Here is a 15,615-nt window from a genome sequence, read left to right on the forward strand (position 1 = left end):
TCTGCTCATTTTGCTCTTCACCGTTTCATGCAAGTCTTCCCTTGCCTTTCTAAGATCAATGAGCTCACCATTTCTTACAGCTCAATAGTATTCCATCACAACCATACACTACAACTTGTTTTGCTATTCCCCAATTGGTGAGGAGCCCTGAAATTTCCATATCTTTGCCACCACAAAAAGAGCTGCTATAAACATCCAATTCGCATTCAAAGTTATAATTACTATTTGTGAATTTCCCTCCATCTTATTTTTACTCACTTTTCTTTCTCAACCTCTCTTTTTACCCTATCCCTCTTAAGTTATCTTCTGCATCTACCCCTCCCACTCCCCATCCTACCCACCTCTCCAAGAATCCCATCCACCATCTTGCCCCACTCTCCCAATCCCAATCCACACACCTCCCCAAAAGTCCCTCTCCCACCATGTCCCCCAATTTTCCCACCTCTTTACATGTTCAGAAGACTTCTACACCTTTCCAGATGTACACATTGTTTTCTCTTCAACCCAGATGAGCGTAAGTTTCCAACATCACCAGCCCTCCACCCTCACCTTCTTCCTCTATATTAGTTCTTCCTTTCTTACCCAATTTTTATAATATAATTGCTCCCTTTTGCCTTTTTCTACCCAATTTTGTTTCTTTGAATCACCCCATTATACACAACTCAACCGCAACCTTTCTTCCAAACTACGTTAGTAATGATGACAGTTTAAAAAATGCTGATAACATTTTCACATATAGAAATAAGTAAACAGTTTGACCTTAATCAGTGCTTTATAATTAGTCTTTATTGATTTCCTTATATTTCTTCCAGATCTTTTATATCAAATTTTCCATTGATTTCTGGTCTTTTGCTACAAATGCTTGAAAGTCTTTCATTTTGCAAATATCCATTTTTTTTCATTCAGAATTATGCTTAACTTTGTTGGGCAAGTTATTCTTGCACACAACCCCAACTTTTTTGCTCTTTGAAGTATAATGTTCCAAGACCTAATGTCTTTTAGAGTAGAAGCTGCTGGGTCTTATGAAATCCTGACTGTATTTCCACAGTATTTAAAATGTTTTTTTCTTCTTGCTTGCAAGATTTTCTTCTTAACCTGGGAGTTTTGAAACTTGGCTATGGTATTCCTATAAGTTTTCCTCCTGAGATCCCTTTCAGATAGCGAATGGTAGATTTTTTTTTAAACTTCTACTTTAACCTCTCATTCTAGAACTTCAGAGCAATTTTCCTTAATAATTTCTTGTAATATTGTATCCAAATTCTTTTTTTGATCATAACTTTCAGGAAGTCCAGCAATTCTTATATTGTTTCTCCGTCTATTCTCCAGATCAGTTGTTTTTTTAATGAGATGTTTCAGAGTCTCTTCTATTTTTTTCTAGTTTTATTATTTCTTGCTGTCTTATAGGGTCATTCAATTCCTCTTGCCCAATTCTAGTTTTCAAGGAGTTAATTTTTTCCTTAAGATTTTGTATTTCTTTTTCCAATTGATTAACTTTCTTTTTATAATTTTATTGGATTACTCTTATTTTTTCCTAATTTTTCCTCAATCTTTCTTATTTGATTTTTTTAATTCCTTTTTAAGTTCTTCCAAGACCATTTTTGAGCTTCTAATCATTTGATTTTACTCTTTTTGGGGGGGATAGCATGGCTGGGAGCACTAACTGTGGCTTAGGGAAGGAGAGGAGTCCATGAGGTTGAGCCAACAGAATTCAGAAAATTGTAAGGAGGACATGAGGAACTGGGTGACATTACCTACAACTCAGGATTAAAATCTGGTTATAATAATAAGCTGCTAAAAATAAAATAAATCAAAATCAAAATGAGTAAGCAAAGGAAAAAGAACCCATGCATACATAGCTAGTTTGGTATAAAAGAAGGTCTGAATTCATGTTCAGAGGAAGATAGTGAGGCTAAAAAAAAGCCATTCATATCTTCTGTGGAATTATATAAGTTGGTAGTTGGAAACTTCAGAACTACGGACAAGTTAGAGATGCAGATGCAGATGTATTAGTTAATCGAATAGAGGTGATATTGAGCTATGATAGGAGGTTACATTAAGGGAGAGAACAGAAAATGGTCAAAGATTGAAATCTATAAGGTAGCTTGCTTATGGAGTGGGAGGAGGATTAGGGGTTGAACAAAGAAATAAAAAAAGAAATAATGAGAGAAGTAGAAGGTAAACCTCAAGATTCAAATAGAAGTCAAAAGACAGAGAGGATATCAAGAAAGAGGTGATCAAAAATATGAAATACTTCATAGAGGTCAAGGAAAATGAAGAGCTTAAAAAGACATGTTAGATTTGGGGAGGGGTTATTATTGACCTTATAAAGAGCAGTTTGGGTAGAATAGTGCAAAGAGGCTAGGGAATGAATATATAGTGAGGAAGTATGGACTACTTTCTCTAGAGATTAGCCATGAAGGGAAAGAAGAAAAGTTTAATAGATTGAGGTGACATCAGGGTCTAGAGAAGTTATATGCTTTCATAAATTTTATTGCTGTTGTTTTAGGTTGGGAAAACCTGAACTAAGAAGAAGGAAGCAATAGAGATGGAGAGTTTGAAGATATATAAGAGAAATAGGACAACTGATGGAGCAAAGTCACAGAAGAAACTGGAAGGGATGTGATCAAGGATACAGATGGAGGGGGGTCTAGCCATAATAACAATAACAATAGACATTTATATAATGCTTTATATTCATGATCTCACTTTATTTTCATAACAAACTTGTGAGGGACATGCTCCAGATAGGATTATCCCATTTCAGCCAATGAGGAACCAGAGCTTCATAGAGGTTAAGTGATTTACTCATGGTCACACAGTTGTAAATAATAGAGGAAAAATTTAACCAGGTAGCTCCTGACTCCAATCAATGCCCTTTCCTCTGTCTCATGAAGCAACTTTAGCAAAGAAAAGAGTCAACTCTCCCTCTAATCTGAGAAAGAAGAAAGAGAAGATGGGAGAGGACACAGCACAGGAAGTGAGGAATATGTGAGGTATGTATGTATGTTTAAATGACAAGAGCCTAGACAGAATTCAAATATTCAGGAAAAAAATTAATGTCTAACCGTGGTCCTAGTATTATTCAGATTTTTTAGTTCAACTCTTCCTTGGACACAGGGCCCTATCCCAAATACCACGGTTACTTAGTCATATGATTCTAAAAATGCTTTCTTAAAAAGAGATGTATAAAACTGGGAGTCTATTTTCCACACTAATGCTGAGTTCATGGAACCATTTCTCATGCTGGGTGCCTGTTTTTCATTAAATAACTAACTCGTGCCATTATTTAAACTACAGTATCATTTGCTTACCATAGCACATTGAGTCTTGACATTTTCATTAAAGGGACAAAAGTAAATTACTATGCCCTTGACATTCAAATGATAAGTTTATTTTACTGACCTTTCATATGCGAAAGTCCATTTTTTTCTCATTTGGGAATCTCAGAAATGGCAAGGCTATAAAAACAGCATTTAGGCTCAAAAATTCATCAAACACACTGAGAAAGTTAAGAAACAATGAACTTGCAAATAAAGTGTTTGGACAATTATGCACTATATAACAAGGAAGAGCAATTTAAAAATTCATAAACTATGGTCCTCTTTGCACTTGTAATGTCAAAGCTAGTCATTTATTGTTTATATATGATTTTATGCAGTAGTTATGAGTTTTATTACTAAGAATATAGCTTGCAATTACATGAGCAACCTGTTAAGTTAGTACATCACTATGTGTGTGTACGCAAAACTTTCTGCCTCCACTTCATTTCTATAAACAATGCCTGTTCAAGTAATGTGACACTACAGAGAGACAAAAAGCTAGGTCCAAAATTAAAAAAGAAGAAAGTGGACTGTATTTTACCTGGGAAGTTAGTGCTTTCAGTGATGCTAAGATATTCCCTGAATCTGAAACATGTATTTTACACAATGATATTCTACCATTAATTCCATATGGGGGTAAATTTCCAAAAAAAAAATGTGTGAGACCCAAACCAAATGATAATGAGGCACATAGTGAGTAAAGGTGGTATGTAGTATATTTACAATGACAACTTGCTCCTGTGATGACTATCACCCAGGAAATGTATGATGGGAAAGAAATGGGGCAGTCATGCAACAAACATTAGGAGTAACAGATGAACATTCCAAGTGCTACAATGGTATCCACATAATGTTAAAAAAATTTAAAAAAAACATAGAGGAATACCTTATTATTTGAGGGATATGCTCTATGGAGAATATAGGGGAGGACACAGATGAGATGAAATCAAATGAAAAGTCATAGAAAAGTTGTTTTCTATACTTGTAGAGGTAGTGACTATGTAAATTAAATTATGGATTCATCAAAGTATAAAAGTTTGTACCCTGACTAATACCTTGCCCTGCCAGCAAATGAAAACATGACTGTGTCTAGGTCCCTAGTATCACAAAGTAAAAGGTATAGAATCTAAACATATGTGATATGGAAACACAAGCATTCTCACTTCCTAAAAGCAGGCCTGCCTGCTCAAAGCAATCAGTGGAACCAGATCAATAATTATAGAATCTGTCTCTTAAGAACCATTCTCAGTTTCCTTGTGCATTAGACAATGCTTAAGATTAATTATGACCAACCTATAATATGCAGTAATTAATTTTCCTTCTTCACATATGGCAATATCACTGACATAGGCTAAATATAAGTTTTACATGTTTTTTCCAGCTTTCACAAACCACCACCACTTATTTACCCAATGTCTCCATTCCTAACTTCATTCTTGTATGAGTGCTCACCAAGATAATTAAGTACCCAGTTCGTGGACGTGGAAGATAGTGTGTGTGTGTGTGTGTGTGTGTGTGTGTGCATGAGTACATGTGTGTTAAATAGTTTGTGTACCTGTGACTTTTACCTCAGTAGCAACATGCCTTAGTAAAGCACCATTTGAAGTTTTCAATATAGAAACTTTCTGTGTCTAGTGTTTGTTTCTAGCATCCCACCCATGCTTCTCTACTCCCTTTGCCTTCTTGCCAAGGTAGGGTTCAGTGATATATTTGCTTAAAGCAATGTTTCTGTATAATATCATCCTCCTTAGCATACATATCAAAAACGAATATCTTGCTTACACACTTTTATCTTAAAGCAACATCCTCCCCATATTTAATACATCACAAAGCACAGGTGCCCCCTGGACTCTTGAAAACTTTTCTAATAGTTTCTAGTGGTTTTACCATGCTGGGAAGGCTTCAAGAATGGCACTAGCAACCATGCAATTTTGTTTCCCAAAGACCAACCAAGATCAGTACAGAGAAGCCCATCATCAATAGGGTAGGAACTTGGTATTGAATTTTAGGGCAATAAAAATTGTTAAACAAAGACAATATACAAAATATCTCCTGGTCCTGTATGGCCCCATTTGTATTTCACTTGGTTTTTTCATCAGTTCAAGAGGATTCATTTATCATTTTTATTATTCTCAGGCACCAGTAGCCAAAATGAAGAAGAAATTAAAACATTTATTAGGAGCTACCTTGCCCAATTATATGTCAATAAAACTGACAATCTCGATGAAATGGCTAAATACTTTTTAAAAAATATAAATTGCCCAGATTAAGAGAAGAGGAAATAGCATACTTAAATAAAGCAATCTTAGAAAGAGAAATTGAATAAACCATCACTGAACTCCCTAAGAAAAAATCCCTAAGGCCAGATGGATTCACAAGTAAATCCTATCAAACATTTAAAGAACATTTAATCCTAATACTATATAAAATATTTGGGAAAATAGGCAAAGGAACCCTACCAAATTCCTTTTGCAACACAAATATGGTGCTAATACCTAAACCAAAAGGAGAAAAAACAGAAAAAGAAAACTATAGATCAATTTCCCTAAAGAATATTTTTTTTAATTTATATTTATTTATTTAACATATTTGGTTTTCAGCATTGATTTTCACAACAATTTGAAGTACAAATTTTCTCCCCATTTCTACTCTGCCCCCCACTCCAAGATGGCTTATATTCTGGTTGCCCTGTTCCCCAGTCAGCCCTCCCCTCTATCACCCCCCTCCCCTCTTATCCCCTTTTCCCTTCCTTTCTTGTAGGGCAAGATAAATTTCTACGCCCCATTGCCTGTGTATCTTATTTTTTAGTTGCATGCAATAACTTTTTTTTTTGAACATCTGATTTTAAAACTTTGAGTTCCAAATTCTCTCCCCTCTTCCCTTCCCACCCACCCTCCCTAAGAAGTCGAGCAATTCAACCTAGGCCACACATGTATCATTATGTATAACTCTTCCACAATACTCATGTTGTGAAAGGCTAACTACATTTTGCTCCTTTTCAACCCATCCCACTTTATTGAATTTTCTCCCTTGACCCTGTCCCCTTTCCAAAGTGTTTGTTTTGATTACCTCCACCCCCATCTGCCCTCCCCTCCATCATCCCCCCCGCTTTTATTTTTTTTTATCTTCCTCCCTCTTCTTTCCTGTGGGGTAAGATACCCAACTGCGTATGTATGGTATTCCCTCTCAGGCCAATTCTGATGAGAGCAAGGTTCACTCATTCCCCCCTCACCTGCCCTCTCCCCTCCTCCCACAGAACTGCTTCCTCTTGCCACCTTTATGCGAGATAATTCACCCCATTCTATCTCTCCCTATCTCCCTCTCTCAATATGTTGCTCTCTCATCCCTTAATTTAATTTTATTTCTTTTAGATATCTTCCCTTCATCTTCAACTCACCCTGTGTCTGCTCTCTCTCTTTTACATATATATATATATATATATATAAACACACACATACATACATATACACATAGATATATACATACATACACATTCACTTATATATATACATAAACATATACATATATATGCATATTCCCTTCAACTACCCTAATACTGAGGTCTCATGAATCATATACATCATCTTTCCATGTAGGAATGTAAACAAAGCAGTTCAACTTTAGTAAGTCCCTTGCAATTTCCGTTTCTTGATTACCTTTTCATGGTTCTCTTGATTCTTGTGTTTGAAAGTCAAATTTTCTATTCAGCCTCTGGTCTTTTCACTGAGAAAGCTTGAAAGTCCTCTATTTTATTGAAAATCCGCATTTTGCCTTGGAGCATGATACTCAGTTTTGCTGGGTAGGTGATTCTAGGTTTTAATCCTAGCTCCATTGACCTCCGGAATATTGCATTCCACGCCCTTCAATCTCTCAATGTAGAAGCTGCCAGATCTTGGGTTATTCTGATTGGGTTTCCACAATACTCAAATTGTTTCTTTCTGGCTGCTTGCAGTATTTTCTCCTTGATCTGGGAGCTCTGGAATTTGGCGACAATATTCCTAGGAGATTTCTTTTTGGGATCTATTTGAGGAGGCGATCAATGGATTCTTTCAATTTCTATTTTGCCCTGTGGCTCTAGAATATCAGGGAAGTTCTCCTTGATAATTTCTTGAAAGATGGTATCTAGGCTCTTTTTTTGATCATGGCTTTCAGGTAGTCCAATAATTTTTAAATTATCTCTCCTGGATCTATTTTCCAGGTCAGTGGTTTTGCCAAGGAGATATTTCACATTGTCTTCCATTTTTTCATTCCTTTGGTTCTGTTTTATAATGTCCTGATTTCTCATAAAGTCACTAGCTTCCACTTGCTCCAATCTAATTTTTAAAGTAGTATTTTCTTCAGTGGTCTTTTGGACCTCCTTTTCCATTTGGCTAATTCTGCCTTTCAAGGCATTCTTCTCCTCATTGGCTTTTTGGAGCTCTTTTGCCATTTGAGTTAGTCTATTTTTTAAGGTGTTGTTTTCTTCAGCGTATTTTTCAGTATTTTTTTGGGTCTCCTTTAGCAAGTCATTGACTTGTTTTTCATGGTTTTCTCGCATCCTTCTCATTTCTCTTCCCAATTTTTCCTCTACTTCTCTAACTTGCTTTTCCAAATCCTTTTTGAGTTCTTCTATGGCCTGGGGCCAGTTCATGTTTTTCTTGGAGGCTTTTGTTGTAGGCTCTATGACTTTGTTGTCTTCTTTAGGCTGTATGTTTTGGTCTTCTTTGTCACCAAAGAAAGAATCCAAAGTCTGAGACTGAATCTGGGCATGTTTTCGCTGCCTGGCCATATTCCCAACCAACTAACTTGACCCTTGAGTTTTTCAGTGGGGTATGACTGCTTGTAGACTAACGAGTTCTATGTTCCACGTTTGGGGGGGAGGTGCCAGCTCTGTCAGACCCGCACTGCTCCTTCCCCAAGAACCCCCAACCCGAACTGGGCTTAGATCTTCAGCAGGCTGTGCACCCCTGCTCTGATCCGCCACTTAATTCCTCCCACCAGGTGGGCCTGGAGCCGGAAGTAACAACAGCTGTAGCTGCCCCACCTACACTGCCCCCGGGGCTGGAAGCAGAACCTCGAACTCCTTCCACTCCCGCAGCTTTTCCCACTAACCTTCTCCGCAGTCTTTGGTGTTTGTGGGTTGAGGAGTCTGGTAACTGCCGCAGCTCACTGATTCAGGGTGCTAGGGCCCCCTCTGCCCGGCTTCTGGTCTGGATGGTCCACGCCGCTCAGGCTGGGCTCTGCTCCACTCCGTTCCCAGCTCCCAGCTCCCAGCTCCGTGTGGAATAGACCTCACCCAGAGACCATTCAGGCTGTCCTGGGCTGGAGCCCTGCTTCCTTCTGCTGTTCTGTGAGTTCTGCCATTCTAGAATTGGTTCAGAGCCATTTTTTATAGGTTTTTGGAGGGACTCGGTAACAGAGCTCACTCTAGTCCCTGCTTACCAGCCACCATCTTGGCTCCGCCCCCTTCCCTAAAGAATATTGATGCAAAAATTTTAAATAAAGGGGCAGCTAGGTGGCGCAGTCAGTAGAGCACTGGCCCTGGAGTCAGGAGGACCTGAGTTCAAATCTGGCCTTGTACCAGCTGTGTGACCTTGGGCAAGTCACTTAACCCCAATTGCCCTGCCAAAAAGCAAAAAAAAAAAAAAAAAATTTAAATAAAACACCAGCAAGGACACTGCAGAAATGCATCATACTGATTTATACCAGGAATGCAGATCTGGTTCAATATTAGGAAAACTATCAGCATAATTGACCATATCAGTAACAAAACTAACAGAAATCATATGATTATCTCAATAGATGCACAAAAAAAGTCTTTAAGAAAATACAAACCCATTCCTATTAAAAAATTACAGAGCATAGGAATAAATGGAGCTTACCTTCAAATAATAAGTAATATTTATCTAAAACCATCAGCAAGCATTGTATGAAATGGGGATTAGCTAGAAGCCTTCCCAATAAAATTAGGAGTAAAGAACTGATGCCCATTATCACCACTATTATTCAATATTGTAATAAATGCTAAAAATGCTAGCTATAGCAATAAGAGAAGAAAAGGAAATTGAAAGAATTAGACTAATCAATGAGGAAACAAAACTATTACTCTTTGCAGATGATATGATGTTATACTTAGAGAATTCTCAAGAATCAGCTAAATAACCATTTGAAATAATTAACAACTTGAGCAGAGTTGCAGAATACAAAACATTCCCATATAAATCATCAGCATTTCTCTATATTGCCAAAAAATAGTCTAGCAACAAGAAAGAGAAAGAGAATTTCCATTCAAAATAACTGGAGACAATATAAAATACTTGGGAGTCTACTTGCCAAGAGAAACCTAGGAACTATATGCACACAATTACAAAAGACTTTTTGCACAAAGTCAGATCTAAACAATTGGAAGAATATTAATTGCTCATGGGTAGGCCAAGCCAATATAATAAAAATGACAATTCTACCCAAATTATCCTACTTATTCAGCTCCATACCAATCAAACTACTAAAACTTATATTATTTATAGAACTAGAAAAATATTAACAAAATTCATCAGGAAGAACAAAAGGTCAAGAATATCAAAGGAATCAATGAAAAAAAATTAGGAAAGGTGACTTAGCCATACCAGATCTCAAACTATATTATGAAGTGGCAATTATCAAAACAGTCTGGTACTGGCTAAAAAATAGAATGGCAGATTAGTTGAATAGATTAGATACACAATATACTGTAGTAAAGGACCATAGTAATCTAGTGTTTGATATACCCAAAGATGCAAGTTTTTGGAACAAAAACTAATTATTTGACAAAAATTTCTGGAAAAGCTGGAAAATTTATAGGACAGAAACTAGATTTAGATCAATATCTCACACCATATCCCAAGGTAACGTCAAAATGGGTCCATGATTTAGATGTAAAAGGTGATACCATAAGCAAATTAGGAAAACATGAAATAGTTTACCTGTCAGGTCTATGGATAAGGGAAGAATTTAGGACCAAACAAGAGAGAGCATTATGAAATGTAAAATGGATGATTTCGATTATATACAATTTTTAAAAAAGGTTTTGCACAAACAAAAACATTGCAATCAAAATTAGAAGAAAAGCAGAAAACTGGGAAAAATAATTTTACAGCAAGTTTGTCTGACAAAAGCCTCATTTCTCAAATATATAGATAATTAGTCAAATTTATAACATTTTATTCCCCAGTTGACAAATGGTCAAGGGATATGAACAGGCAGAGGACATCAAAGGATATGAACAGAAAAAGAAATCAAAGCTATCTATAGTCATATGAAAAAAATTTTCTAAATCAATATTGATTAGAGAAATGCAAATTGAAACAACTCTGAGGTACCACCTCATACCTATCATATTGGCTAATATTACAAAAAAGGAAAATAATAAATGTTGGAAGGGATGTGGGAAAACTGGCACACTAATGCACTGTGGGTGGAGTTGTGAACTAATCCAACCATTCTGGAGAGCAGTTTGGAACTATGCCCAAAGGGCTATACAACTGTGTATATTCTTTGATCTAACAATACCTCTGCTAGGTCTGTATCCCAAATAGGTGTTTTTTTTTAAAAAAGGTGTGGGGAGAAACTCTTTGTACAAAAAAAAATATTGAGAGCAGCTCTTTTTGTGGTGGCTAAGAATTGGAAATTGAGTTGTCCATCAATTGGGGAATAGTTGAACAAGTTGGTATATGTTATTTTAATTGAATATTATTGTGCTATAAGAAATAACAAGCATGTGTATAACCTATATCATATTGCTTACAATCTCAGATTGGAGAGGGGAGGAATAGAATTTGGATCTCAAAACTCTGGGAAAAAACAACAAATGTTAAAAATTGTTTTTACATGTAATTGGGGAAAAATAAAATATTTTTAAAAGAAAAAATAAGAGTATAGGCAAGTTTTAATGAATGACTTTCTCTAATAGACGGCCATATTTATGGTAATATAATTGATTGACATATATAGAAAATATGAGATCTTTATAAGCTGATCGTTTCTTTATTTTACAAAAGTTAGAGGCAGTTTGCCTCTGCCAAGTACATCTGTATATATTCCATATATAGTATATCTCTAGAGAGCTAGCCTCTGAATCAAGAAGGAGGCAAGGCATAAATCCAGGATTTTCTGACTCTGAAGCCAGTTCTCTATTCACTGCTGCCCCTCACTAATAGTCTAAGCAAAATAAGCATTGCTAAAGATGAAAAAAACCTATTATGATCAATAAAATTCATATGACTTTACACCGTTTAATTCCTTTTTAATGAAAACACACTTGAATATTTATAGTGGAAAGAAAACATATATATTTTCCAGAGACAAAGTCACAGAAAGGCAAAAAGAAGGGTGTTGGGTTTGTTTGTTATTTTTACTTTTCATTGATTTTTCTTTACCTAGCATTTATAATTTCATAATGCACTTGCACACACTTAAGAGGCTGCATTGCATATTAAATAGTGGAGTTAGGAAGACCTGGGTCAAAGCCTGCCTCTAGCAAATGTGATCCATGTGACCCTGGACAACTCACTTAACCTCTCAGTGCCCCCAGGCACTCTTTAAGAATATAAATTATAGAAAAGTTGCTGATCTGCATATGAGATGGGAGTCTATCCAGCAAGAGTAGGGAGTTTCAATAACAGTTCTGCAAAATGATGAAATCACAGATCTGGAAATTGAATTGGCAGAAGCAGAGAGAGAACACACATAAATCTTGCTAATTAATGTAAACAAGGGGTCAAAACCATCCCATCCCGGTTTGCCTATCTTGTATCTAAAGGATATTGATACATCTTTCATCTAAAACACAGAATTCAAGACATCTCATGCTCTCTTCAGATAACTCAAAGGAGCATTCACGAGATCCAGAACTTGCCAAAGGCTCACTTGAGAGTTCAGATGTTCAAGAAAGATAATATAATGAATGTGTTAAATATTCATTCCCCAAGATTCTCTGTGACCTAGTGAATATTAAGTATTAAAGAAATATAATCAGAAAAACAATATATTTAAAGTACATTATCTTGGCTCTTCCCAGAAATCTCTTCACTGAATTGAAATTTAGTATTAAGCTGCCAGTTTTTTATAACATATCAATAAGCTTTCTATAATACATCAATATAAAAAAATATGTTGATTCAAATATTTCAGTCATTTGCGTTTATATAAGTACCCATGTAACACATTTCTCCTAGAATTTAGCACCAGGAATGAGATTTCCTATTCATATAAATCTGTTTACTTCCTTTAATTAGAGAATTGTATATGCTCCAGAATGTGCCTGTCTGGAAAATGTGAGGAAGCAAAAGTGAGGGGGAATAGTTAAAAGGACTTGAAACTCACAAGGAGCATCTGCTGGCAAAACTGGAATATAGGCCTTATGGAACCCCTCTCACACATGCACACAATTTATCTATATGCTGAACCTAGCTTTGTTTGTTGATAGTGATTCAGCTCTGATTTTCACTCCGGCCTTTTCTTTTCTTATTCATGTTAATGAACTAGTATTGACTTGAGGACTTTGCTTATAACTTTCTATGGATGGTCGATCAATCGATCATTAAGCATTATGGGGTGCCTATTATGTACCAAGCTCTGGGCTAGGTGCTGGGGGTATGAAGACAAGAGTGAAACACTCCCTGGCCTCAAATTGCTTATATTCTATCAGGGAAGAAAATCCATATATAAAAACATTTATACAGAATACATGCAAAATGGGTGATGAATATGAGTGAATGAAAAAATATTTATTAAGCATTTGCTAAGCAGCAAGCACCATACTAAGTTTGGGGTAAAAAAAGGAATATATAGCTAATTTCTCTCTTAAGACACATTCTAACTGGCAAAGACAACACATGTAAGAAGCTTTAGATGTAGGACAGATAGAGAGACCCGATTTTTCTTCAGGTGAATCGGTAAGAAAGATGGGATTGTCCAGGGGTGTGGAGGGAGTACCAGCATAGATGGCAATGGTCAGTCATCCTAATACACAATAGAAGTTTAGATAGTAAAACCCAGTGGTCTTTGGAGGTGAAGTAGAAAGACTATGGGTAAGGACTGGTGGTTCTCTATCCTACCAGAAACATTTCAGTTGTTGAATCCCTACTCATCAGGGTCATGAGCAATCATGCCTACCCTAAAGCAAAGGAATAGGAAGATCCTGGGCCTATGACTATTAGGAAGGGAGGACTAGAATGGAGTCAGTCCAGGTCAGTACCATCTGCCTTGACAGTATGCACTCTAGTTTTTTAACTTTGTTTTAATATATTTTATTATCTCTTAGAGTTATTAATTTCTACTTGGTCTGTTCTAATTTTCAAGGTTTCTGATGGTTTGGTGAGGTTTTATATCTCTTGTGTAAATCTATTAATTCTCCTGCCATAGGCTTCAATTCTCTTACAATTCTTTCCTCCAGCAGTCTTTTCATTTATCAAATAATTTTTGCTGCTGCAATATTCTCTGAGCACTGAGTTCTATATTCTTCAAGGATCTCAGGTTGATGACCTGAGCATTCTCGGTACACCAAAAAGAGTCACCTCCTGGAAAAATCTGATCACTACCATCCTGCTCAGTGCTTTACAAGCTCTTGACCCAGATTTGGGTCTGGGCAACACAACTTTAGACTTGCCCCTGATTGGAGCTCCAGTAGATTGGTGCTGGCCTCAGTCACAGTTAGCTAGCTGTATTGCTCTGTACATCTAAGTAATAGAACTCTATGCTGCCCTTTGTTCCCCTGACCTGTTTACTCAGTACTTGGCTTCAGAGCAATGTGGGATTAAATCTGAGAGCTGTTCCAAGGTCACAGCCACACAACTGTTCCTCATTTCTCTTATTGAACTTCTCCTAGTACATGACCTCAGGTTTGTAACTGCTCCTTGCCTTAGTCTCTCACCCTCAGTGGCAGGTTACCTCCTCATTCTGTACTGCGTATTCAACACAGTTCTGGGGTTCAGAGAAACAGAGTGGAAAACTGGTACATTTTCATGGTCCCAGCATAGTCAGGTCCCTCTGTCTTGGATTCAAGACCTCTTTTTATTTTAATGCACAGCCACAGGTTCCAATTTATTTCTCCTTCTAGAAGTGTTTGTGGAAGACTCTCCAGCTAGACTTCATCATCATTATCCACAGATATCTCTGTCTTCCAATGGTAAGCTGAGCTTAAAAAATTACTCACTATGATTTTTCCTTGGGTTTGCTAATCATGAACTAAGTTTGATGCCTTTCCAGGTCTCTTTTGGAGTAATTGTGGAATTGGGAATAGAAATTGTACTGCTGCTCCCTCTTACTCTACCAATATGGTTGGTCTTGATTATAACTTTTCTTGTATTAGGTTCTATATACTTTTAATGAAATTTTTAATTACTTTCACTTTTTTGTCTATCACTTCACACTAGAGACTCATATTTAACTTTTGATCAGCTAAAATCTCCCAGGTTTTTCACATGAATTATTGTCTACCGATTTATCCTATACTTATGGAAATAACTTTTGAATACATGCATAGGATTTGAAGATATTTTTTCCTGAAGTTTATCTTGTTTTAGATTAATATTTATTTTTCAATGAGCAGTAATTTTCCATCTCTTCCTCTCTTCTCTCTCCTCCCCTGTTGAGAAAGAAAAGAAAAGAAACCTTATTACAAACATGTATAGTTCAGCAAAACCAATTCCCACACTGATCATTTCTATGTCTGTACTCTAAGTGTGTCACTTTTCTTTCAGAAAATAGGTAACATGTTTTATTACGAGTCCTTTGAAATTATTTTTGGACATTGTATTGATCAATGTTCCCAAGTCTAAGTTTATGTCTATATAATATAGTTATCATTGTGTAACTTGTTCTTTTGGTTTTGCTCACTTCACTTTTCATCAGTTTATATAAGTCTTCCCAGGTTTCTCTGAAATCTTCTCCATCACTTTTATAGCACAATATCATTCCATCACATTCATATATCATAACTTGTTCACCCATTTCCCAGCTGATGTGCACACTCTAAGAGCTGGTATAGATAGTTTTGTACAGCCTTAGTCAGAATTTGTTTTTTTTTAAGACTAATTTATCCCTTAATCTACCCACATTCCTTTCCCTTTTCCTATCCCTTGCCCTCATTTTTGCCTATTGAGTGACATGTATTTCCATATTTAACTTTATGTGCTTATGAATTCTTCACTCCTTTGAGCAGTTCAGATGCATATAAAAGATTTCTGGAATAGAGCTCAGCTGTACTTTTTGCTACTGTACCATTTTGTTGTTTATCTTATTAGATTCAACTCATCATTTGTCTACTGAGACCTTTTGG

The sequence above is a fragment of the Trichosurus vulpecula genome, chromosome 1 (assembly GCF_011100635.1).
Source record: "Trichosurus vulpecula isolate mTriVul1 chromosome 1, mTriVul1.pri, whole genome shotgun sequence".
In the NCBI taxonomy this organism is placed as follows: Eukaryota; Metazoa; Chordata; class Mammalia; order Diprotodontia; family Phalangeridae; genus Trichosurus; species Trichosurus vulpecula.